We start from the raw sequence: 26,119 nt of genomic DNA, 5'->3' as shown, positions 1-26,119 counted from the left end.
TCAGTTTTTCATTAGAATACCCACTGCTTTAGTGGTTCTTTTTTTTTTTTTTCTATAAGCATTTTGTACACAAAAATAATAAGAATAAACCTAATAATGAAAATTCTGAGCCAGATGTAGAGATAGTTATGAATTTTGCTTTTTCATTATCATACTGAATGATATGATATATACAAACAACCATGAAGAATCAAAGATTCATGCTTGCAATTATAATCTTGCACAAAATATGAGCACTGAGTGCTGATTAAACTAGTGATGCTTTATTAAAACTTCAGGAAAATACCATGTAGGAAAAATATTTTACAACATAAGCTTTATTCATTTTTGAAGTGACCAAAAATAGATATAATGTAAATATTAAGACAACAATAAAACCAACATGCTGTAAAAATAAACAAGGTTAACAGAACATAAACTATGTCAACTATTCACATATATATCTGATATATTTCTCTAACTGAACTCTTTACAGCTGAAGATATTTATGTGAAAACAAGATCATCATTTCTAGACGTCTGCTGCTTACTTACCACCTACAATAATTTTCCAGATAGAACAAATCACTGTCAGCTTAAATATCTCTAATTTCTCAGGAAAAGGATTTGGCTATGCAAGGGTACGATTGGCAATGGTATGGTATCTTGGGGTGAAAGGAAAAAGTTAAGCCATCCTTGAGTATACCCTGAGAAATACAAAAACTAAATTTGAAGTACTGGCAAAAACAATTAACCAAGAATATTTTAGAATCATTCAAGAGCTTTTAAGAGATCAGAGGGTATCCAAATTATGCGTTCAGTGTGTATTTACTGGTATTAACCTCTGTTTCATGCTTTAGCCATGAGGGGTATGAACTTATTATAACTTGAGCACCAAAACATAAGCGCAAGGAGAAAAAAGGAACTTGATGACCCTAATATACTTTTTAGTTCCATAAAATTGTCTACATAGTATGAAAATATTTAAAAATCTATTTTCTTTTTTAAAATTATGCTGTACTTTGGTGAATGGTAGACGGTAAGAATCATGAGTTAAAATATTAACTAAACATTTTAAAGGACCTATTTATTCTCTGTGTGAGTAGCTCACTTTACATGAGAAAGCCCTAAGGGGTAGTAAGTGAGGAAGAGGCAGAGTGCAGCATGGTAAAGAAGAGAGAGAGGAGGAAACAGGGAGTCTAACAGATCTCTGATGTAAGAACAGTGCCCTTGGGTATCATTAAGCTTCTTCATTCTCATTTTCTTTTACATCACCAAAACAGAGACAACAAAACCTGATGTGTCCACCCCTGAACCCACCCTATCCACACCAGAAATTTTCTAAAGTTTAAATGGCAGATCCAAAAATGTCCTCATCAAATATAACCTTTTAAGAAATTAAATTGCTTTATTTATCATGAGCTTTTCCCCCAAGTAAATAGTATTAATACTAGTTCAAAAGAGAAATGTGATACCAAAATCAAATGCTTTTTTTCTTTCTCTTGCAACTAGACTATATTTACTACAGACCCCAGGTGCTTAGGATATAGTAGGCACTTAAAAAAAATTAATCAATAAATGAAGGAATGTACAAATGCATCTCTTGTGTTACCTAGACTAAAATCTGCTATACAGCTTAAGAATTCATAATATTACTTAAATATTCCCAAAGTAGATACTTGGCAGAATTTTCTACATTGGAATTACAATTCTAACCTTCAATAGGTGCAGTGTTTTTCCAGGGAAAGAAAACCTGCTACAAAATACAAAGAAGTACCATTATGGCTAACAGACTCATAGTCTGGTCAGCCATATTTCCCACAGACATGACTAAATTTAAGACTGATATTACTTTGCCATTATTAAATTCTCTGTTAAAAAAAAAAAAGTGTCAAGTAGAACTATTGCCCATGATAAAGTATATCCAAAGAAATACTGTACAGGCTAGGGAAAAAACAACAACAGTAAATGGTTCATTAACTTACTATTACACAACTAGTTTTCAAGAAGTATGATCTCATTTCTTATATTTATATTAATTAATATGCAGAGACTTAAAGAAATAAAATACAAAGGTGAATTGCCTCCATTGAAGAATCAGGAGCAGCAGTGACACTTTCCTTTCTGACTCCCTCATCACCCACAGAAGCCCGTGAGCAATCTGTTGGATTTTTCTGTAGAGCATAGTTTCAAAACCATCGCCTTTTACGATCCTTTTTACTCAATCTTGTAGGAACTGGCTTTCTAATTGATGGGCAACTTTGATGAGGTTTAACTATTTCTCAGCATCTCCTAGAGATCTGTTTGAATAATCCAGGACACATTTATTTATAAACTTTTGCCATTTTTAATAAATAGAACACTTTTTAATATTTGGGGGGGGGCATAATCACTCAGGCAGTGAAGACAGGCATGAAACATTTCACAAGAAAAAGAAACCAGTGCACAACATTCTGCATGCTAATGCCTAAAAGTGATCAATGGACCAAATATTAAGAACCTTCTCTTGGTTGGTGTGCCTGGGTGGCTCAGTCAGTCAAGCACCAGACTTAGGCTTAGGTCATGATCTAATGATCAGTAAGTTTGAGCCCCACCTAGGGTTCTGCATTGACAGCACAGAGCCTGCTTAGGATTCTCTCTCCCTCTCTCTCTTGCTCTCTGCCCCTTTCCCTCCCTCAAAATAAATAAACTTAAAACAAACAAACAAACAAACACTTTGCTTCACCTTCCTCCTTCCATGTCAGGGGTCAGCAAACTATGGCCCTCACAACAAATCAAGGTTCCTTCGGTCTTTACTATGTGTCACTGGTACATGGCCAATCATTCATTTACAGTTTATCCATGGCTACTTTTGTTAGAATGGTGGAGATGAGCATCCACAAACCCCCTATATCTTCTTTTTTCTTTTTTAAGAAAAATATTGTATAATAATTTATAAAATAAAATATTTTGACACCGAGGCTTTAATTATACAATTTCTTAAATATTTAACCAATACTCAACACTTGAATTTATTCAAAATACCAAGAACCAGCTTTTATATATTTTTCTTCCCTAATTTATGTAAATGAGTAAAAAAAAAATGGACCCTAAATGAGCAAAAAGCTGTACAGAGATTTTGATTTATTTTCTTACAAAGACTAACAAATCTAAAATATTAAACATAAGAGATTTAAGTGAGCTATGTAAATATGAATATTAAAATATTTCATTTTAAAGGGCATAGCAAAAAGGCACCATATATTCAACCATTCACTATAATTCTTATCTTTCCCAGGCTAGTAATTATCAGAGTGCTAGAAAGATTATTTATTTAACTACATTTCATATCCCTTGATGAGAAAAACCCCAAAGCATTTGTATGCATAATTTTAGACAAGCCTGGATCTTCTGCTGAGTACAAAATATGCACATACTCAATTTAAATACAGGACCATGCTTATTATGAAAGGGTTTCTAATTTCAAGAATAAAGTTCTATATCGCATTAAAGAAATTATATAGTACAAAAAAGACTTTATTCATTGATATGCTGGTAATTTAAATATAAATTATAATAAAACTATTGATTTTGAGGTAGGCATGGAAAAACAATTGTTCAAAAATAGTCCCCATATCTTAAGGAAAGTACTCTGTGATAAGAGTTTTCCACGTTTATATTCATACACTATATTTTAAATTTCTTTGGCTATCTTCCTAAACTACTCAAAATGCACCACCTACATTATAAGTATAGGTCTGTAATAAATCTCTTGAGAATAATGCATAATTCAAAACCCTGTCCTGTGTTAAATTCTAATGAGGTTTTAAGTACTTTTCGATTTTAGCACATTAATGCGTTATAAAATCACCAGAGCAAAGAGTAATCAATCTCAACCCTAGTTCACCTATAACTTAGTTTCTTCCTCCTCAAACAAGAATTGTCGTAAGTTTCCACCAAGATGATTTAAAAATGAGTAACAATTGCTTGAAATAGACCAAGAAAAACTATAGTAAGTATTTGTCATCAGGTAGGCTTGGCAGTTTTATACTCTACTTGAACCTCATGGTTAAAAAATTAAGTTGGGAAGAATATCAGATATTCTTTATGTTCTAATTGGCTGAGTTACTAAATACAAAGCACCGAGAACAGCATGTGCCATCTATGTCAAACAGTTTACAAACTCCACACCACGACCATCAGAACCATGATTGCATTTCCATCTTAGAAATGAAAACACAAACAAAAAAACTCACCCATATGTAATCTTCTCTGGGAGTGAAGTACTTGAAGGCCAAAGTGATTTGAAATGCATGCTTCAGGGTATTTAGAGGGTAAAACTTTCCATTATTCAGGAAAGATTTTATCAAAGACATCCAGAGAATTAAAGACTTCTCTTATGCAACAATTTTGAGACACAAGTCAATAAAAACACAAGTCCCAGAAAAGTGTAGCACAGAAAGCTATGAACATGCATGAAATCCATTTAAGCTAGGGGTTAAGTAGGATGTTAAGTGTTCACAGAAGCAAGTTCCTAACTGAAGAGAAAAATACAAATAAGGTCACTGGATGTGCACCTTACCTCCAAAAGAAATCCTTGAATGATGAACATTTAATTCTGGTTGAAGTCATATTTACATAAAGTCTATTTCTCTCTGACAGAGGAATGACTGAAAAACTATGGTTTCCTTAGTCATGTGCAAAGCACTAATGTACCTATCATCATTGTCCCTTTTTTTTAAATTTTTTTAATGTTTTTTTTATTTTTTTATTTTTGAGACAGAGAGAGACAGAGCATGAACAGGGGAGGGGCAGAGAGAGGGAGACACAGAATCTCAAATGGGCTCCAGGCTCTGAGCTGTCAGCACAGAGACTGACACGGGGCTCGAACTCACGGACCGTGAGATCATGACCTGAGCCAAAGTCAGACGCTTAAGCGACTGAGCCACCCAGGTGCCCCTCATCATTGTCTCTTAATAGCAGCCCAACACAGTAACAATGGTATGAACAATGGAATCTACAGATGTAGTCAGATATTTTAGCTGTGGGATGTAGGACAGTTTTCAGAAAAGACATTACTGGAGGAACCACCTATGAAACTATCCCAGCAACTCCTAAGAGGCAATGAATACCTAAATTATAGTGGTCACATTAGGAATAAAAAAAGGAAGTGGGAAATGCCAGAAATATAGAACTAGAATTCAGAGCACTTAGCTACTGACTCTAGAACATGGAGGAATAATTAGGATTCTTGGTGGCATTCAAGTAACTAGAAGAACAATGGCTCTCCTAACAAACAGGGGAGTCAAGAAAATACATTTCGGATTCCTTACCTATAAAATTGGAATAAACACTACCTCAGGGACATGCCTTGGCAATTAAAGAGATAAAGCCTGACTCTTAACCACTGGAGCACACAATATCAGGCCTTCAACACGTTGGCCTCTATTGTCTAAATAGAACTGATGGACCTTGGAAAACACAACTATGATAAAGTTTGCAACCAAGGGGAAGCTGATTCATGCAGCTGCTTTATGATCACAGTAAACTTTACAATTTCTTATTTAAGTCTTCCACAAAACTATGACATGATTTTAGACCTAAATATAATTATTAGTATGCATTCATAAAATAAATGATGTCACGCACAATTTTTACTAGAGTCACCACAAACACTTTGAAAAGAGGCGAGTTAAGATCAAACGGGATATAATGACGGCAATAATAGTACTAACAATAAGTAAATTTTTTAAAGTTATGCAATTAAAGATACTAAGAATTATTTCTAAAACCCCTAGTCCCATAGAAACCTTTATAAACCTCTGTGGTTCTCTACCTGCAAAATGAAGAAGAAAATAAAGGAATTTCAATTGATTGTAAAGGTGCAGTACCTCCCTCCACTGCCATGTTCCAACCATAAACTCCTGAGGCCTTAGTTTCCTTACATGTAAGTTTCTGCATGAAGGCAGTTTCCAAACAACGTTAAACAACATGTACTGTATGTTCTGTGACAAAAGGGTATCAGAGTCTGCTAAGTGTGGGAACTGCTGGGTTAAACTGGCTTCTTTGCTGCCTGACTACTGAGAGCATCTTATAAGTCAATATAAATCATTAGTTTCCATGAGTATTATACAGTAAAATAATTTTGCCAATAAATTTCACCATGCAGTCATTAACTTTGGCGGGGGGAGGGGGGTGCAGAGGAGAAAATACTGAAAACCCATGCCTTAGATTATTTCACATGAGTCTCTAATATATTACGTCATTTGAGCCTCACAACCAGAAAGTAGGCCACAAAAGGGTCCAAAGAGAGAGAAAAGGAAATTTAAATTCAAAGAGATAAAGCAAGCAGCAAGTAGTGAGATTTATCTTTACATGTACTAAATCTCAGTCCAGCAATATTGTTTTATTAATGGAGACAAAATTTCTGATCTCAGGAAGAGTATCAACCTGGAAGTGGGAGAAACTAATGTCTCTTCCAAATAAGATATTCTATTCCACTGTATACAACAGCCACAGTGCAGTTTGCTGGCTAACTTTGAAAGATTTAAGCTTTGGAAACATGCTTTATAACTTAAACCTAAATGGGAAGGCCCTCGGTGTTATGGAAGCATGTACCAAGTGAAGTGTTTGATATCCCTGGAACTTTCTGTGATACCTAAGTTCAAAGTTCTCTTGGGAGAGACTAATGGCTGGAAAACCAAGGCAAAAAGAAGTTTTTCAAAGATAAGTAATATTTCTGAAAGGACAATCAGCTGCTAGCTCTTCACTGACAACCTTCATGAGGGGCTCTTTAAAATTCTTGAGAAATTACTAACTGCACATTTGCTTTAAGAGTCCAAATGTATTTTGCACATGGTTCATTTTAAGTTGCAGAAGCATATATAGTCCTGTATTCAATCCCTTATACAGGAGACCTGGCCCCAATACCAAAACTTTTCCTGGGAAAGCTCATTATGGTACCATTTGTAACCCAGAGAAAATGATTCTTATTTTGTTAAAGCACACATCCCCACACACAGACATGTACACAAAGATACACATACTTCATTATGAATATTAGAAACTTTAAGAAAATAAGGATTAAGAAAATCTTTTCACCAATGTCATGACATATAAAACATGATTCCTCAGATTTGAGGTACTTTATTATACTGTCAATATCCAAATAATATGGGTGCCAGCATATTTATAATTCTGCATTATATTTAAAAGTACATACATCCCCTTTTAAAAATCCCTAAATCATGCCAATGAGCTTCATGTGGTTAGATTCAAATTGTTGCTTCACCGCAAATATTAAAAAAAAAAAAAAAAAGTACTCTAAGGCTCACACTTATTCTAAACAAATCATGATTTTAAACTATGATATTAAATTCTAATATATTTTAATTAATTTTTATTTATTTAGAGAGAGAGAGAGAGAGAGAGAGAGAGAGAGAGAGAGAGAGAAAGAGAGAACGAGCAAGCAGGGAAAGGGTAGAGAGAGGAAGAGAAAGAATCCCAAGCAGGCTCCATGCTGTCAGCACAGAGTCCAACTTGGAGCTTGAGATCATGACCTGAGCCAAAAGTCATGAAGTCATGACCTGAGCCAAAATCAAAAGTCGAACACTTAACCAAATGAGCCACCCAGGAACCTCTTAAATTCTATTAATTTTGACATTTTATTCTCCAACTTCTTATTGTCACTAATATATATTTTGTTTCAAGCATTTTCTAACAGTAACCTGTAAATGTTCCTTACCACTATTAAATATTTATGTATTAGTTTTCTGTTTGTTGCTGTAATAAATTACCACAAATTCAGTAACTTAGAACAATATAAATTTATTATCTTAGGTACCTTCTAGAAATTACCCATATTCTTTGGCTTGTAGCCTCCTTCCATCTTCAAAGCCAGCAATAGCTGGTCACATCTTTCTCGCTTCACATCACTGAGACTTTTGCCTTCGTCTTCCACTTTTAAGTACCCTTGTGAATACATTGGACCAACTCAGATGATGCAGGATCATCTGCCTATTTAAAGTCAACTGATTAGCAACCTTATTTGCATCTGCAACCTTACTTTTCTTTTGCCACGTAAGGTAACATATTTGCAGGTTCCAGGAGTTAGGGCATGGGCATTTTGGGGGGGGTGCCACTATTCTTGCTAAGTTGGCTAAAGCTTATATTTTATATGCTGTCGATCAGTATCTATGCTTATCATCAAATGCATTCCTCTCTAAAGAATATTTAGTAGATAAACACCTCAAATAACAAGTAAAATAGCACATACTTTATACTAAAAAATTGAGGACAAAAGCCTTAAGCAACAGAGTATCTCGTACATAACTTATCATTTTTGAACTTTTAATAGAACCTAATCAACTTTACATTCATCACTTTTGAAATCATAAAACTGGGATGATGTCACAAGTGACAGCCTCAACCTCTCACATCAAGAGGCAAGCCCCTAGCTTTTGAAAAGCACTCATCTGACGCATGCCACATGCCTCTCATCCACCTCCTTATCAACCTCCAAGGAGTCATCTTTTAAATCAAACCTTCCATCAGTAGCATGATGTAAGTATGTGCGATCACAACGTGCCCTAACTTTGTAACCACACATGCTTCCATTCTTCTGTGCATGCGTGTCTTCTGCCAAGCATGGCTTTCATATGACTGATGCTATTTACGTAGTAGTTGCTTACTTACCTACGTTCAAGAATTAAACAACAGAACTTGCCATCCAAAAACAGTAAAACATGAATTTTCCTACCTAAACCCAGTTATACTCTAAGCTCTTTGATGGTCAGAACACATCTGCCTTATTTTAGTGCCTTTTACCTATCCCAGCACATAGTACAGTTCCAAAAAGTATCGTTCAAAGAATAAATGAAGGCACAGTACCAAGTATCTCAAGCTTTCTACCATTTTTGTCATTACTTGTCTAACAAAATCTATTACTCTCAGTATAAGTTTTGCTTTAGTTAAAAATCCAACAGTAAAATCTGTGCTACAATTATGTATTTACTGCCAATTATCTGCAAGGCTTGTCATACCCTTAATTAACACAATGATTATTTAGTTCCTGCCCTCATTCTTGTAACTGTGGTCTTTCAGGTTTTTTTTTTTAATGTTTTTATTTTATTTGAGAGAGAAAGAGAGACAGAGCATGAGCAGGGAAGGGGCAGAGAGAGATGGAGACACAGAATCTGAAGTAGGCTCCAGCCTCTGAGCTGTCAGCACAGAGCCCAACGTGGGGCTCGAACATGTGAACCACAAGATCAAGACCTGAGCCAAAGTCCAAATCTCAAGCGGCTGAACTATCCAGGCACCCCTTAGATTTTTCAATGTTAGGCATTTGATATTGATATCTATTCCATAAAGCATTTCTCAATCCCCTTGAGCAGAATGATCTGTCTCTTCTAGCCCTTAAACTATCTATTCCACCTGCTACTTGCACTATCAAAAGTGGCACTTATTTATACACACATTGCATCTCCCCCAGTGCAATTTCTTATATAACTCCTTTGAAGTTATCTTCACACATACACAACACTTTCAGCAGAGTTGGACATACTTGCTTTTTGCTCTTCAAAATATATTCTCCAGAAAACTTGGGAAGGATATGTTTTCCAACTCTGAAACTGTACTTCTCATTTTCATTAAAAGTTAATTCTTTTCTCTTTATCAACAATAAAATATTTATGAATTCCTGGCTAATACAAAATATTTAGAGTGTGATTATAAAGTAAAGCCAGGGCACAATGGATAAATATACAGTAATTCTTATTCTGCAAATAAATAATATTCATTTCAATTATCTCTGTATACTAACAAAAATTATAAAACAAAAAAGTTCCCCTACAAGGGGCATTATTATAATGTTTTTCCTAATGATATTAGTGATGACAGTCATATGTAGCAATCATTATACAGTTGATCCTTGGACAATATGGGGGTTATGAGCGCTTAACTCTCATGTACTTGAAAATCTGTGCATAACTTTGGACTCCCCCAAAACTTTAATAGACTATTGTTGACCAGAAGGCTGACCTATAACGTTAACAGTCGATTAACACATACTTTGTAGGTCATATTATACACTATATTCTTACAATAAAGGAAGGTAGAAAAAATATTAAGAAAACTTTAGAAAGAAATACGTTTACAGTATGGTACTGTATCTATCGAAAAAATCTGCATATAAGTGGATCCACACAGTTCAAACTCATGCTGTTCAAGGGTGAGCTATATTAACAATAATTTAATCCCATCACACTTTCCATCATAAGGGAAGAGAGCAAAGGCAGAAAATAGTTGTAAATAGAATCCAAAATCAACTGCAAGATACGCATCTCATATGCAAATCTCTAAGTCTTTCTGTAAAGCTTATGAAGGCGTATTCTGTAATATTCTATGGTATTAATATAAAAACAGCATAAAAAATTGGTATGTACGTGATAGTAGGGGGTGGCCTTTCTTCGAGAGTGTTTGAATCTAAAAAAACTTAAATTAGAAGACAATAGACGTGTGGCCCAGATTAAGCAGACTGTGTCGCAGAGAATGTGGCTACTTGCCAAACGAAGTAGGATTTGATCTGCAAATGACTGTCAGCTCTCATTTCTAACCCTTTGTAAAAAGTAATGACACTGTTGCCTCAGGAGAGGGCAATCATGCAAACCTGTGTGTATGAACAAGTTGTTTTGTTTTGTTTTGTTTTTCTCAATTTTCTTGCCAACTAGTATTTCAAAAATGTTTGTTAAGGCTTTCTTAAATAAACAAGTCTGCCAAATACAATAAAAACCTAGCTGATATGCTACAGTGAAACAAGTGGATAAGCAACGACTATAACCACAAGGTTTCAGTTCATGCAGGAGAAAACAATTTTAAGTGGTAAACAAAAATAAGGCGTCTCGGTAAAGTTTCTGAAACATCTTAATGCACCATTTGGGCTTGGAACAATTTATATCCAGAAAAATGAATATTGCGTGTTAAGGATCAGTAAAGCCTCAAGTTTAATTTTAAAGTTAACTATTTCCAAGTTTGAAAATGTCTTCTGTTTTATTTGTTTTTTACTTTATCTTCAGAAAGAAAGAAAAGTAACCTCTAAGCAGCCTATTATCATAAACAGTATTTTGTAAGCATCATTATAAGTGTGACACTAAGTAAAGAGAAATCCATAGCAAACACAAACCAGAATTTCATCTATGCACAACAAAACTGGATTTTAGAACAAACATGGGCTTTAAAAAAAGTCAGGTCTACATATGGTTTGTTTCACCACATAGCCACGAACAAAGCCATTGGTGATGTGGAAGTAACTGAGTTGACTCAGATTCACCTGGGATGAATTCCAGGGTTAAAAAACACACAGGCCTCAAATGGCATCACGTATGCTAGGTCAAGTCCCCAAACCAGGGCTTAATACCTAACCTATTTGTAATCTCAGCCTCCCTGAGAAACTAGTCCTGGTCAGTCAGGATTTTTCTGGTCAGCACCAATGAGGTAATCTGTCACAGGGGCCCTCTCCGTTCCCTAAAGGATGATGAGGCAATCCACCTAGTAAGACCCTTTTCTCTTCCTCTCAGGGAAGGTGACCTTGCCTGAAACAATCTTTGTTTTGCTAACTGTCCCATCCAATTCTGCCCATAAAATCCTTCCATTTCCACAATTCCTAGGAGCTACCCTTTCCTAGACTGGATGCTGTTGATTCATGCATCAATTAATAAAGCCAATTAGACCTTTTAACATTCACTTGAGCCTCTGTCATCTACCGCTAAAAATCTCTACTTTTAAATGCTTTCCAGAGAAGCTATTAGGTAGTGAAGTTAGAACATCGGCATTCTATCTTGCCACAGCATGGAAAGACAGACCAAGTTTATGGTGGTGTTATTGAATGCCCTATGTAGAAGAGCATTCTATATGGGATGTCCAGGAAACATGCAGGCATCTTTCACAGGCCAATGCCAGTGATTTCTAATTACGTGGTAATAAATATGACATGACTGGTCATGTAAAGGCAGTGCGTTTAGTGTGGAGAACATTAAGGCCCTTATCTAGTATTCTCGGTTTCTTCAAAATTTAGGATTCAAGCTTAACATTTTTATTAAAAAGTAGTATGTGGTATCCTATTCACTGAAATAGTTCTTGAAGATACCACCAAACGGACTCATAAAAATTAAAGTTCTAACTACATCCATATAATCATTTAGCTTTTTAAATAGAAACATCAAGTATTAATAGAAGCTCATTTCATCTAATTGGGACATTCTACATACAATAAAAACTGGTGCTATTTCATATAGTCACAGTGCTTTTGAGCCATAATTACTTAAAACCTTTTACTCATACACTCAAATTAAGACTTTAAATGAGCAAATGACTTTTTAATGACAGGTTTATCAAAACCTTGTGCTGTACAATCTCCACAGAATATTTAGGGAACGGGAATCTACTTAATAATTTCCCCTCATTTGGAAACAATCAGCAACTTCCTTTTTACTTTAGAATCTTTACAACTCATTTTAACTATTAAGACCAACACCTGTCTTCTTAAGGAGGCTATATAAAGATTCACCGAATGGCCATTCATGGGAATACACAGAAGGGATTCTACTGACAAATCACCATGTTGAAGACACTAAATGTTAGGACTGAACCCCTGTCACACCTTGAAAGTTTTAAAATTTTAAGTTGCTTTGAAATTGCTCTTTCCATCTCACATTAAATACTATGACTTGATGCTAACTGGGGTCATGGCCTGCCTCCTCCTAATTTTAACACAGTGAGCCAGAATCAAACAAAAACAGAACTCAAGGTTTTCATTTCCAGGAATCGAATGTAAATACATTTGCCGAGCTCTGGTTAAGTTTGACAGACTTGATTCCCCATTAGGAATTATGTGTTTCCAAAATTATATGTTGAATGGGAAGGAATGCTTATATGTATCATGTCTAAATACAGTAACAAGATTAAACTTTTGCCACACAAGAGTAAAAAAGTGTGCCTGAGTATTAATTAATCACTGATAAATTAATTTCTTAGACTTGTCAACCAGATTACAACTGGAGACAACATTTGAGATTTTCTTGTTCTTAAGACTTTAGAGCAACAAAAAAAAAGTTTTTTTAATGTAGTTGTTTTTGATCATTGCTTTTCTATGTTAATATTTTATCAGTGATTCTTACTTTAAAAATGTTTAAACTGTTATTGCATTTGAATACTAATTCATTGCTGCACTGTGTCTACTGGCCTATGGATGTCTCATACCAAACCAGAGGCCAGCTATCACGATCATACATATTCTACATTTATCAAGTGCCCTGTCATTTTAGGGCTGCAGAAATTCCTGCAAATAGCATTCCTGTAATTTCCAAGCAAGTTGTCACTAGACTCACTCAACAGGCTACAGACCAGTTCAAATATTGTTGGATTTAATCCAGTGAGTCATTGTGACAAGTTGCTCAGTGGGTATATACAGTAAAAACAAAATGACAGGTTGAGGAAAATTACATTTTAATAAACAAGTAAGTATGTGTGGTAAAAACACATAGATTGGGTAAAATCACAATTTAATAAACGAACAAGTGAACAAAACTGGATCATTTAACCTCAGTTACTTTGAGAATCCATAGTCTCTAGGATATGGGAGAGACAAAAAGGGAAATCAAGGACAAGGGGCAGCAGAGACAAATATGATTAAGGTCAATATAGATCCTGTGAAAATTTCTTAGAAGACTAAACCATTGTTTATAAATTAAGCAAACAGAAATGAAGCTAAACTCTGTATATTCTTATGGAGTTATGGAGAAACAAAAAGTCATCAGTATATAATTATGCTATCTGGAACTTACAAAGTCTGTTTGGGTTAGTTTATTAGAGCACTGGCCAACGTTCAGACTTAAAAATAGCTCTAAGGTCAACACTCATTCTCGCTTTATCTCACTCACTTTATCTCTGTAACTGTCACTGCTCTGAGTTAGACAAGCTTTTGGCCAGTTTTGTTCATGCTTGTACTTTGCAGCCAATTTCTGTCCAGGACAGACATCGGCAACTCTTTTAACGGTGCCAAGGGTTTCACATCCTTTCTTGCGGCTTGCATAAGTGAAGGGAAGAAAATCTAAACATGCCCCTAGTCTCAAGAATCAGGTGGCAGAGGTTTTGACCACACAGAATCCTCCCCCCACTGACCTCTGTGATTTTCCCCAGTCCATCCTCCCCCTCAGAGACCTGATGCTGTGATTAAGGTGGCATCTTAGATGATCATAGAGGCACTAAAAGGAAAAGAATAACTTAAGAATGAATTCCTAGAATAGGGCTACATCTAAGAAAACTATTATGCCATGCAGAATATTTTTGCTACCATCAAAAAATAGCAGCTTTATGGCAACAAATCCAGTGGCTATGTCAATGATCATACTAGTGTTTTTTGTTTTTATTTCGGGGGGCCCAGAACCCTAACAATCTGATGAGAGCTGTGGATCTTCTTGTAGACAAGTGCTTCAATAAATAGACATACAATTTTCCATGTAATTTTAGGGAGCCCATAGATCTCCTAAATGAGGTCAAGAGCCAAAAGAGTTAAGAAACTATTATCTAATCCAATCCTTTAATTTTAGAAATAGCGAAATACAGCTCCAAAAGAGTGACATCTTCTGCCTAACACAAGTTAACAGCAAAGACAAGTTTTTTCACTCTAGCTCCAATGCTCTGAGAGACTCAAATTAATTCTCCTGACAACAAAGACTTCAAAGCAAGTCACAGGAAGCAAGTCACAGGAAGAGAAAGAGAAGAAATACTTCTAGTGCTTTGTGAGGCACAGGGAAATCTTTCAGAGCACAAATGTGGTGTGTGTGTGTGTGTGTGTGCGCGCGCGCGTTTTCCCTAGAGAGCCAAGAAGTGAAATTCGTAAGCGTGTTCTTGTCATTCTGATTGGGAGACACAGACATGAGGAAGATAAGCAACTAGAACTGGAGGAAGTACTTGGAAGGACATCTAAGAGTTAGGAGAAGGTTCTCACATGGAAACAATATGTTCTGCTTACAAGTCGGCATTAGCATAAAACTGAGTCATATGAACATCTTTGTCATTATACTAATAAGATAATATTAATTAAATTTCTAAAACTGAACACATGTGTGAGCTCCCCTTTAAGATGTTCCCTCTTCCTCTGCTTGGCTTCCACCTGCACTGGCTGCAAGCCTGAACCATTGAACCATGCACCATTCTGAGTCCCCAACCCACCTTGCCCTCTCATTCTCTAAGATGTCTCCATTCTGCCTCTAATGAGTCTCTTGACTGCACCTTCTGAGCACCCTTCCTGGGCTCACCTCTCACCTGGCCTTACTTTTCTGTAGTCACTTCTCTTTCTATCTGTCTTTATTTCAATACATCCTGTAAGCTGCTTTGAAAGGAATCTTACCATGAAGTAATGTAATACATTACTGTCTGGCTAGAACACCTTCAGTAGCTACCCGTTACCCATAACCTTCCTTGGAAAGTTTTATGAAGTTTTGAAATCTTCTCAACATGTTATATGAGAAATGCTTCATCATTTAGTAAGGTGGAAGACAAAAAAGAATGCTCATTTTAGATCATTATATTAGCAGAGACTGTATAACAAAAGTTATCTCAGTCTTTAAACTCATTTTATATGTAAAAAAAGAAAGTGCTCTTCTCATTGAAAAAGGATGGATACAATTGTATTGTTGTATACTTACTATTTAAGAAAAAAAGATTTAAACCTCATTGCATATTAAAATGTAGACTGAACTTTTATTCTGTTACATAACAAAAAACAGATTTAAAAAATATTATTATACCCTGAAAATTGAATTTCATATTTAGAGCTTAATAAATCAGCTGGTTTATTTTTTATGGTGATATGTTTTATGATTAAAAGCTACGAAAAAAGAGAAAATATTCTAGAATACCATTTGAAAGAACTTCTCCACAGTGACATCAATCCCAGAAATGCATTCACACACACCAGGGGTTTTAGAATCACCACATGGGTCTTAGTGACATATCAGCGTGGCAGCCACGGTCCTTTTGAATACTCTGCCCCATTTCTGGGCGCTTCACTCTACTTTTACCGCCTAATTTGATGTTCCCCAGACCCCATGTACTTGAACATACATTTTTTTTCTTCCTTTAATGTCACTCCTTTGTTATTTTCCTTTTTGTAAATGTTGACAGTCTATTCCATTCTTCATACCGCACATTAGGATCATCTATTCCCTGAGTCCTTCTCTGAAACACCTCCTCTTTGCCACCTCTCTATTTCATGTATTACACACGATTGTCACCAGATACACTTCACCCTTCTGAACTCTGAAGTTCTAGGCAGGAAGAAACCCAATACCAAACATAGTATGTGGAAATGCATATTTATGAATACATTTAGAAATGAACAGTTAATTCAGGAAAATAATTCAAGCAATTGGAAAACAGGTAGAGGTCAAACAAGTATACATGAAAATCTAACTACAACATGGTTTTTTATTTCCTTCTATATTGTTATCCTCTCCTTTAAGAAGATTTGTTGGTTTTACAGAAAATCGGTTACATGAACTTCATGCATTACGACTGAATCTACAATAGCACAGTCATCTGGAATAATATTAATGAGACAATCCCAAACCTCACTTTCCAAAAATTTCTAGGAGTGCAATGATGCTCCTAAAACTGTGCATTTCTCCTTTACTGGACTTGTACCTGTGTTAGATCTTGTTAGCTGTCCACTAAAGACTTTCTCCTCCCTTGCCCAGAATAGTCAAATGTGGCTGAGACATGGCTGCTGGATAGGTATATTTCCTAGCTTCGTTTGCTACATATGTGACCATGTGAGTGATGCCTCATTGCTAATGGAGGGCAATCAAGAATGATGTGAGCAACTTTTATTTGACTTGCTTCAGAGGAAATCTTTGGCCCAAAGCTTATGTTCTTTTCTTTCCATTTCTAGTGAGCAATGGCAAACAATGACTTTGGAAGTTAGGCATTAAAAGTAGCAGGGGCGCCACGTGCATGAGACAGAGCTACTGAAAAACCTAGATGATATATCTGGATTGTTAGCCAAAACATAAATAAATATGTATCTTATTTGAGCCACTGCTTTGGGATGTCTTTGTTAAAGCAGCTTAGTCCTTTACTCTGATACATACAGTATCAGAAATTAGAATACTACCAATCTTGGGGCGCCTGGGTGGCTCAGTTGGTTGAGCATCCGACTTCGGCTCAGGTCAGCATCTCTCAGTCTGTGAGTTCAAGCCCCGCGTCGGGATCTGTGCTAACAGCTCAGAGCCTAGAGTCTGCTTTGGATTCTGTGTGTGTGTGTGTCTCTCTCTCTGCCCCTCCCCTGCTCATGCTCAGTCTCTCTCTCTCTGTCAAAAATAAATAAACATTAAAAAAAAAGAAAACTACCAGTATTCCTTTATTCCTATACATATTTTAATCCAATTTAAATAATCCTCAAAATAGAACTTTTAAAACTAGCAATATTAATATTTATAATGAGAAACTCATTTTCTGAAGTGTAAAGCCTTTGGATAGCAAATTTTATAAAACTTTATATTAAAAAAGTTATCCCTGTATCTACATATAAAAATAATTTGCTGACAAAGGTAAGCAAACTTTTATGTAGAATGGATGTGACAATGTTTCCTGTGTCAAACCCTATAGAAAGAGAAATGCAAAAATACAAAAAAAGAACCATAAGTTTTCCAAAAATGGTTAGGTCACATTTCAAATTTTTGTAGTTTGAGTATGACTTCTCAATCATTAACAAAACTAAGAAGACTGCCAGTTTCTTTTGTTATACATGAAATATTATTAATGGGATCCCAGCTTCTTGGTAGACACAACTCCAAAGAAGCTTTATAGTCTAGTTTCTGCTAGTTTTCAAGTCGACTCCATTCAGAATAAAAACTTCTGTTTTGCACCAATCATACATATTTTATAATTCATTTTAGAAATGAACTCTGTGGTAAAGTTTCTCTTCTATTTTTATGGCCAAAGGTTGCTCATTAAAAAGAGGTGGGGGGGGGGGCTACAAGATAAATTGATTTTCTGTAGATAAGTACTCAAAAAGGGAATTTTTAGTATTACAAATAAACAGGTGGATAGATAAGCAATTTTTGAATGCTTGTTTCCTAGCATTTTAAATTCAATGAGAAAGACATAACAGGTGCACCTGCATGGCTCAGTCGATTAAGTGTCCAACTTTGGCTCAGCTCATGATCTCACGGTTTGTGGGTTCGAGCTCCGCATCGGGCTCTGTGCTGACAGCTCAGAGCCTGGAGCCTGCTTCAGATTCTGTCTCCCTCTCTCTCTCTCTCTGCCCTCCCCCACTCGTGCTCTGTTTCCATAATAAGTAAACATTTTTTTAAAAAGACCTCATTTCTGGGCGCCTGGGTGGCGCAGTCGGTTAAGCGTCCGACTTCAGCCAGGTCACGATCTCGCGGTCGTGAGTTTGAGCCCCGCGTCAGGCTCTGGGCTGATGGCTCGGAGCCTGGAGCCTGTTTCCGATTCTGTGTCTCCCTCTCTCTCTGCCCCTCCCCCGTTCATGCTCTGTCTCTCTCTGTCCCAAAAATAAATAAAAAACGTTGAAAAAAAAAAAAATTTAAAAAAAAAAAAAAGACCTCATTTCTGGCAGTGTTTTCATGGCTTTAAGTAATTTGGCCACCTATTGTAAAGCCAACCTTGCCTCCTGTGGATGCTCATCAACACCACCTCTCTGAGGCTTGCCTGCTGTGCCCTGGGACCCACAGAATTCTGTTTGAGGGCTAAACTATGACTTCTAGTAGTTTCTTAAATAAGTAGCCCCCATTAAATGGAGTAGTACTGGCTCTATTACTCTCACAATTTACCCAAGTACTGAGGGGTACGATGTTTTCCAGGTGGATATTACTGTTTCATGTCGTTCTTCTTAAAATTTGCCTCTCTTTTTCAAAGAGAAACTGCTAGCTATCAGACAGGAGTTTCATGAACCTGAGATCAAGTTGCAATGTAGCTGCAGAGGAAACATCCTTTCTCCCTGGATTCCATTACAGTCATCCTTACCCCTTGAAGCCCCGCTGCTTAAGCATGCTCTTTATCCTGCTACTTCGACATCCTTATGCTATAGAATATCTCCTCTCTTCATCATATTGCCACCTACTTATGTTGGCCTTAACACCAGCATGTTTTCCCATCTTAGAAAAATGAAAATATCATAAACCCACCACTCTCTCTCAAGCCCATATTTTCCTTCCTGACTCTTCATAGGCATTACTATTGTCTTCAAATTTCCCCAAAATCAGACTTCAATTGATTGCCATTGGACTTCCCCTTAATTACAAAGTGACATCTCTTGTCAAGGTTTTTTCTTTCCTGCATTATGGTTGGATCTGCATATGTAAAGCCTTTGGTCAACAGAGAGCCTCAAGTGAAATCAACTCAACAAGCTCATGCCTAAACATAATTAAGATTAAAGCTGATTAAGTTACCAGGAAATATGTTTCGACTTCATCCACATAAATATGGTTTAAGTACATAATGTAAATATAAATTTAATTCTGACTCTTCCAAGGTGAAAATAATGCTTTGGAAAATTTCATAAATTTATGATGCTAGACATCAGCTCACTTATTTAGAAGAAATAAATTTCATGAAAATGCAGATTAAATATGTTCACTTTTAAGAATGTGATTCACTCAGAGCTGTTTGTATCATTAAGTCCACACACCAATTAACCAATCACAGCACAGAAATGCCCAAAGATCATCCATGAAGGAATATATGTATTTGCTCCAACTCAGGAAGAAAGAGTAGTGATAAAAATGTCCTTGGGGCATGTGGGTGGCTCAGACAGATGTCTGACTTGTAGTTTTGGCTCAAGTCCTGATCTCACGGTTCATGAGATGGAGCCCAGCATCAGGCTCTACACTGATGGTACAGAGCCTGCTTGGAATTCTCTCTCTCCCCTCTCTCTCTGCCCCTCCCACCCTTGCACTCTCTCTCTTTCTCAAAATATATAAACTTTTTTTTTTTAAATGTCTATTTTAGGTACCACATATATATATGAAAAAGTGATTCAGTCAAAGTAGCCGACAAAATGACATTTTACCCGTAACAGGTATGCACATGATAAAGGCAAAATTCTTATTTTATTTTTAACAAAACCAGTGACAAAGGGGCATAGCTCAGGGGTAGAACATTTGACAGCAAAACCAGTGACAGTTTGTGCCTTGTGTGTGACTTTAAGTTGAGGGTTGCTGCACTAAAGTTGTTTCAGCATCCAAATCATCATGGCCAGAATGGAACTCATCACCTGTTGCCTCGAACCTGCTTCCTGCCTCATGTTAGGTTTGTAGTTAAAGACCCCATCATAAACTAGAAGTCCAGCGAGAAACATGGGTATCATCTTTGCTTCCTCCCTCTTGACAATTTCCAAAATGCTTTTGTACTATAATCTCTATATTCTGATTGTAGCAGTCCTGTGAGGGTGTGTTATCTTTGTCTTATAAATGATGATATTTATTATGTTCAGAGTTTAAGTGCTCTGCCCAAAGGCACAGAATTGTCATGATGCTTATTTTCTGGTGGTTCATTTAGTTAATATATTCATGCACACTATCTTACTTAATCATTAAAACATTTATGTGCTTTCAGTCCTTTTTTCTCAAATAAGTACATGGAGAGATTGAGCCCATCATTTGAGGATTTGAATATGTCAGCCTTAAAATCTCCACTTAATTATTCCTGCTCTTAGTGAATTACTGAGTAGGGATCTAAGATCTAAATCCAATCTATTTTCCCAACAGGCAAGCACTCACCTGACCGGATATACTATTGATGGGACACTCACCTTAATTTGGCACTAAAAGCTTTATAAAAACACTTTTACTTTAAGCCTTTTTCTCAAAAAAAATTCTCACTTTTGCACAGTCTGTTAAACAGAGCTTATATTTTAGTGATTAAGAAATGTATAATGCATTTCCAATGTGTCAATATTAAAAACGATTTTTTGTAACAGTGACAGAGTTTTACTCATAGAAAACATAGAATAGAACAAAAACATAGAGAAGACTCTGAAAGCTACTTTTCTGTAGAACGATTTCATAAGTCTATTTTCTCACCATTTTTTTCTTACCTAAAACTAAGATTCATGATTCTTCTCTAGCCATCTTCCCAACCCTCTCTTCCAGAAAAATGCAACCATCTGTATATTTTTAATTAATAAAGCCTGCAAGTTTTATTTATGATTACACATGACAAAAGAGAAACACTCAGAGATTAAATGATCTGAGTTATACAAATGAACTAGCAATAGTACGAGGAGCACAGTGTGTTTAAATTCGTTTTATAAATTAAAGCCAGATACTTTCTTTATGACATATGGGAAAAAGAGCCATATTTCTAAAATATGTTCAGTCATCATCAGTTCCAGGAACCAGATCAATGCCATAAACATATTCCAGTGATCGAACAGCAACATCAGACTGCATGTGCTATAGCAGCAATCCACATATATAAGCACCACACACGAGAAGTCAACAATTAACTAACTTCCTATGTTCGTTTTGTCAGATGGAACCCACATGTAAATGTAAAATCAAAAATAGCCCTTTTCCTAGAAAATACTTAGGATGAGGTTTTGAAAATGCCAAAATTGCTTTCTTCCACCTCTCTCTCTCTCATTCCTCCCCACCCACTCCAGTCTGACTGCTATAAAGATCAACAGAACCAAAACACAAAATGCATAGCTCATGTGGGTGAGCCTGGTCAGAAACACTTCTATAGTGGTCCTGCCAGGTGTACTGGCAGAGACTTCTGGAGACTGAGAGATATAGATGCCAGTCTATCTTCATACTGTAAAATCTTCAGATTGAACAAGGCCAGGAGGTTGTATCTACATTGTCATCATTCCTCCTTCATTTAAAAATCTCCAAAATCCCACATTAAATTTTTCCCAGTTAAAAGAAACTGCAAAACTCCCTTGATCACATTCTACCTAAACAAGAACATTTTATGGCTCCCCCTTCTTTCACTATTTTTTAAATGTTATACTTATTTATCCAAATATCAAAAATTAAACCTATGTTTCTGTTCAGTAGGCTTTAGTAATTATATCAGTTTTGCCTGTTTTCATTTGCAGACCCTTAAAAGAAAGGAGATGTAAGTGATACATATTTCTCTGTTTAAATGGTTCTTTTTAATGAATGTTTCCAATACTGTTGTTATTGCCTAAATTATTTTTAATACACCGTAAGGTAGGGAATTTCCACAATGTTTGTTAGTTATCAGTTAGTTAGAAACGCACTGGCCTCTAGTGCCTCCAGTATCCCCTTACTATCTACAGTGCTAACTTTAAATTCTTTGGACTATTTCACAAGACTCAGAGCATGGCCTAATTCGGTCTCTGCTCTCCACTGGCATGAACCCAACACTCTACACTGTTAAGGCCCGCTCCTTCCCATCTCTTCATCTTTGTCGATTCCTTTCTATTTGCTTTTCTTTTCAACATAACAATACAACCCTAATATTGTTCATAATCTCTTCAAGAAAGCTTTCTCCATCTTTTCCAACCACTGTCATCACCAATTTCTATGAATTCGTGGAAAATTCATTAGGTCGTAAGACAAACTGATATCTATTTGTTGCTCCTAGGTGATCGCATTGACTCAGTTCAATTTCATCATCTAATTGATACACTCTGTAAGCACAGGAAATACAATTTGTAATTTATTTTGGACATCTATTAACAGATACTACCTATATGGAGGGTGATCAATATCCCAAATATATTAAGAGATTAAAATATTTTCTGCCCCAGATTTTCCAAGAAGTAAGAAAGATTTCTACTTATTAGCTATCTTACTGGGATAAGCAAGTTCATCTCTGAGCCATTGACACCTTTGTTTAAAATAAGTATAAGAATACTCAGTTTTCACTGACTTCTTTGATTTCTTTGAATATACTATGCATATCTTGCCTTGGGCTCTTCATTTTGCCTCAATATTTCTTTTCCATCTGTTTATCTAGTTACTTCCTCTCTATCCTTAAATATAACATTCTTATAGAAGCTTTCCTTCTTACCCCTTCCTCCTATCACTTTATTTATTCAATGACCATCCTCCCTGGTAAACTGTATCCTGCTAGAAAGCATGGATTGCATAGTGTTATTCCACACTGTATATTCAGTGCACTGTGTAAATATGTGAATATTCGTTATTGAATATTTGCTTTTTTCTTCTTTGATCTTGTTTTTATCTTGTTTTGATTTGTACTTAAAATATCATAGTTATTTTTCTTATTCCTTGATGTGTTTCTTGGCATTTGATGATAGTCACCAAGCACCATGCAATAATTTGAAGTGGTAAAATATAAAATTATGTTATTTATATAGGTAAAATAAGATCAGGCCAAACAGTTCAAACATGAGTCCACATCCTCTGAGTGAACTGGAAAAACAGAGGATTTGCAGTCAATGCTAAGTTAGCTGCTCATTTTGATAGCCATAAATACTTCTTACAACCTGAATCATGATAGATATTATGGCTTAGTTTTAATGACTTACTGTGAAGCTATTTAGAATTAAGTGAACAGAGAAAACGCAGTCTATGATGGGGAATGAAAGGTAAATCGGAGATGCTTCCTTGGATACAAACCGTTATTAACAGGTACTATGCTGGAATAAATTCCCATGACCAACAACATGAAAACTGTATATTGACAGGCATTAGTATTTTCGTACATAACGTCAGTTTTTTCACTCTCATTCAACCTGCATAAATAGGAATCCAGACTGTTACAAGTTATTAAGACTGACATGAAACACACACAAACACACATGACTGACAGCACCAAAATCAGAAGTGACACTGACATTATCAATGAAAAGAGATGACATTTATTATTAACACAAGAGAGTTCGAACTTCAATGACTCAGAAATAGTTTATTAAAAGTCTAAAAAAAAGATCTCAGTCTATACAAATAAATTCGCCAGTTCAATTTAGTCAGACTGAAGGTTAAGGTTAATCAGTACATTCTCAAGGGGAAAGAAGGAATATATCCTATGTGACTTTATTTACAAAACTGTTAGTGAAAATCAACTTTCTCGACAAACAGGTAATGATGACTACCCAAGCAGTTACAGTAAGATTAGGCTGACATTACTTGGCAAACCAATGGTCCCTGAGGGGGGGCTTCTCAAATAAAAATCACAACCACACACAGATGAAGACTTGTAATCAATGTTCATATATGTGCCAAATTGTGTTAGGGAAATTTAAGGCACCTAAGATTTAAAAAATTGAAATCCAACTCCAGAAATGTTTTTGTACTACTTCTTAGCTGGCAGAACAGTACCATCATGCCTGTCTTATACAGATAAAAAAAGACCATGGAAATGTTATTTTATTTCCACTTTAATACCTGGTTTATATATTCCCTAACTTATAAAAGGCAAGATATCATTCAAATGGATAAAAATACTCCTGGGGCACATTGAAAAGCACCTGCATTACATTAACAATAAAGAAATGAAGGACAGGAACTCATAAAGCAGAAATACTTCAATCTATTCTCCAAGAAATAAAAGTTTTTTGAAAGAAATCAAGCTTTAACTGTACACTTCTAATCCTACCTTTTGTCTAATATATTTACGTAACTAAACATTGCTAATCATAATCTAAAATTGAGGGCCAGGAAAGTGAATTTACCTAAGTAAACTATTTCTCATAAAGGGAGAGAATGACTGCCTTTTACAGTGTACTAAGCATTCAAAGAGAAGCATGCTTACTTAGACAACAAGAATGTGGGCAGTTTAAGGAAGAAATAGTAAGGCTTTAAAATTCAAGAAAGAAAAACAAATTCAATGATGTTTAATGTCCAGCTAACTCACAATGTGAAACAGTTGCCTAGGAATAACCACTCCTGAACCAGAGATCTTTCTGCCTCATGGTGCATCACCATTTCACTAGTGTGTGTCTGAAGAATTAGATCAGGAAAGGAAGTTATAACATTCAAATGCTTTTTCTAAATGATTGGCAAAATGAGGCAATTTCAAACAGTCCTTTTGACTACATAGATAATAGGAAAAAAAAAAACCCTCCTTAGATCCAGAAAAATGAAACTCCTGTACTAAGATAAAATAAGGACAAATGCTAATAATTAAATTATAAAAAAATAATTTAGGTTTTCTTGGTAGACATGATAATATACTAGTTTTAGGAAGTTCTAAATTTCTGTGACCAGTGGCCAACATTTCTAATTAGTCCATATATTAAAGAGAATGTTTAGGCCCTAATTAAATTTACATAAACTGTCATAACCAAATACAATATGGAAGTACAATTCACAAGCATAAAGTAGAATATGATTATTTCTGTGAATTTATAGAACTGATTCTTTATATAATTTCTTTGAGAGAGCTATTCACCCATATTCTCCTATTTCCTTTGCAGTAACAGAAAGCAATTAAAAGTGTATATAATTAATTAGCAAACAGCTAAGAAACAGAAAACCAGAAAACATATCTTGCAACCCAAGATCTTTAGAAAATTTTTACAGAACAGATTTTTAGCTCAAAGACATTATCTTAAAATCTCTCATTATTGAATATCAAAAGGCACCTGTACAGTATCAGCAAACATTTAAAATGTTCCTTCTACTTTTTCTGTAACTCAGAACTGATTGCACAGCCTTTTATAATTAAAAACACTAATTTACACTGAAACTTAAACAGTGAAATATGTTGTGTGTATTTTTATATTACCTGTTTCTTTCATATAATTTTTGTTTAAAATGTATCTGGCTGATTTTTAAACTCAAAGCTTCAGCCTCAACTATTTGAGTGTAATCAAAAAGAACATTTGATGTCAAGCTGTTTTGAACAAAGGATGAATTTTCCCTTATAGATAATTGCTTTGGTTCTCTGTATTTCCCTCTTGCCAAAACAAATAAGATATATTATCTATTCTTAGCAGGTATACTAACTCATTGGCCTCTTCCTTGCATCAACCCTCTTGATAATCACAGTAAAATTTTTTCAAGGAGTTTCTTTAAATAGATTATAAATATAAATATAAATAAATAATATTTAAGTAGATAATAAATATAAATAATATAAATATAAATATAAACATAAATATAAACTATGTTACAAATACTACTATAATTTTTTTCCTTACCTAC

The 26,119-nt window shown here is 35.4% G+C and overlaps 1 protein-coding gene across 1 annotated transcript in view; it reads right to left on the bottom strand.

Moving 5' to 3' along the window:
• CRPPA (CDP-L-ribitol pyrophosphorylase A) overlaps positions 1 to 26,119 on the bottom strand; it is a 320,876-nt gene that overhangs the window by 34,017 nt on the left and 260,740 nt on the right. The window lies entirely within an intron of this gene.

The sequence above is a fragment of the Neofelis nebulosa genome, chromosome 4 (genome assembly GCF_028018385.1).
Source record: "Neofelis nebulosa isolate mNeoNeb1 chromosome 4, mNeoNeb1.pri, whole genome shotgun sequence".
Lineage (NCBI taxonomy): Eukaryota > Metazoa > Chordata > Mammalia > Carnivora > Felidae > Neofelis > Neofelis nebulosa.
The sequence above is the reverse complement of the archived record's forward strand: the minus strand, read 5'-3'. Positions and strand labels throughout refer to the sequence as shown.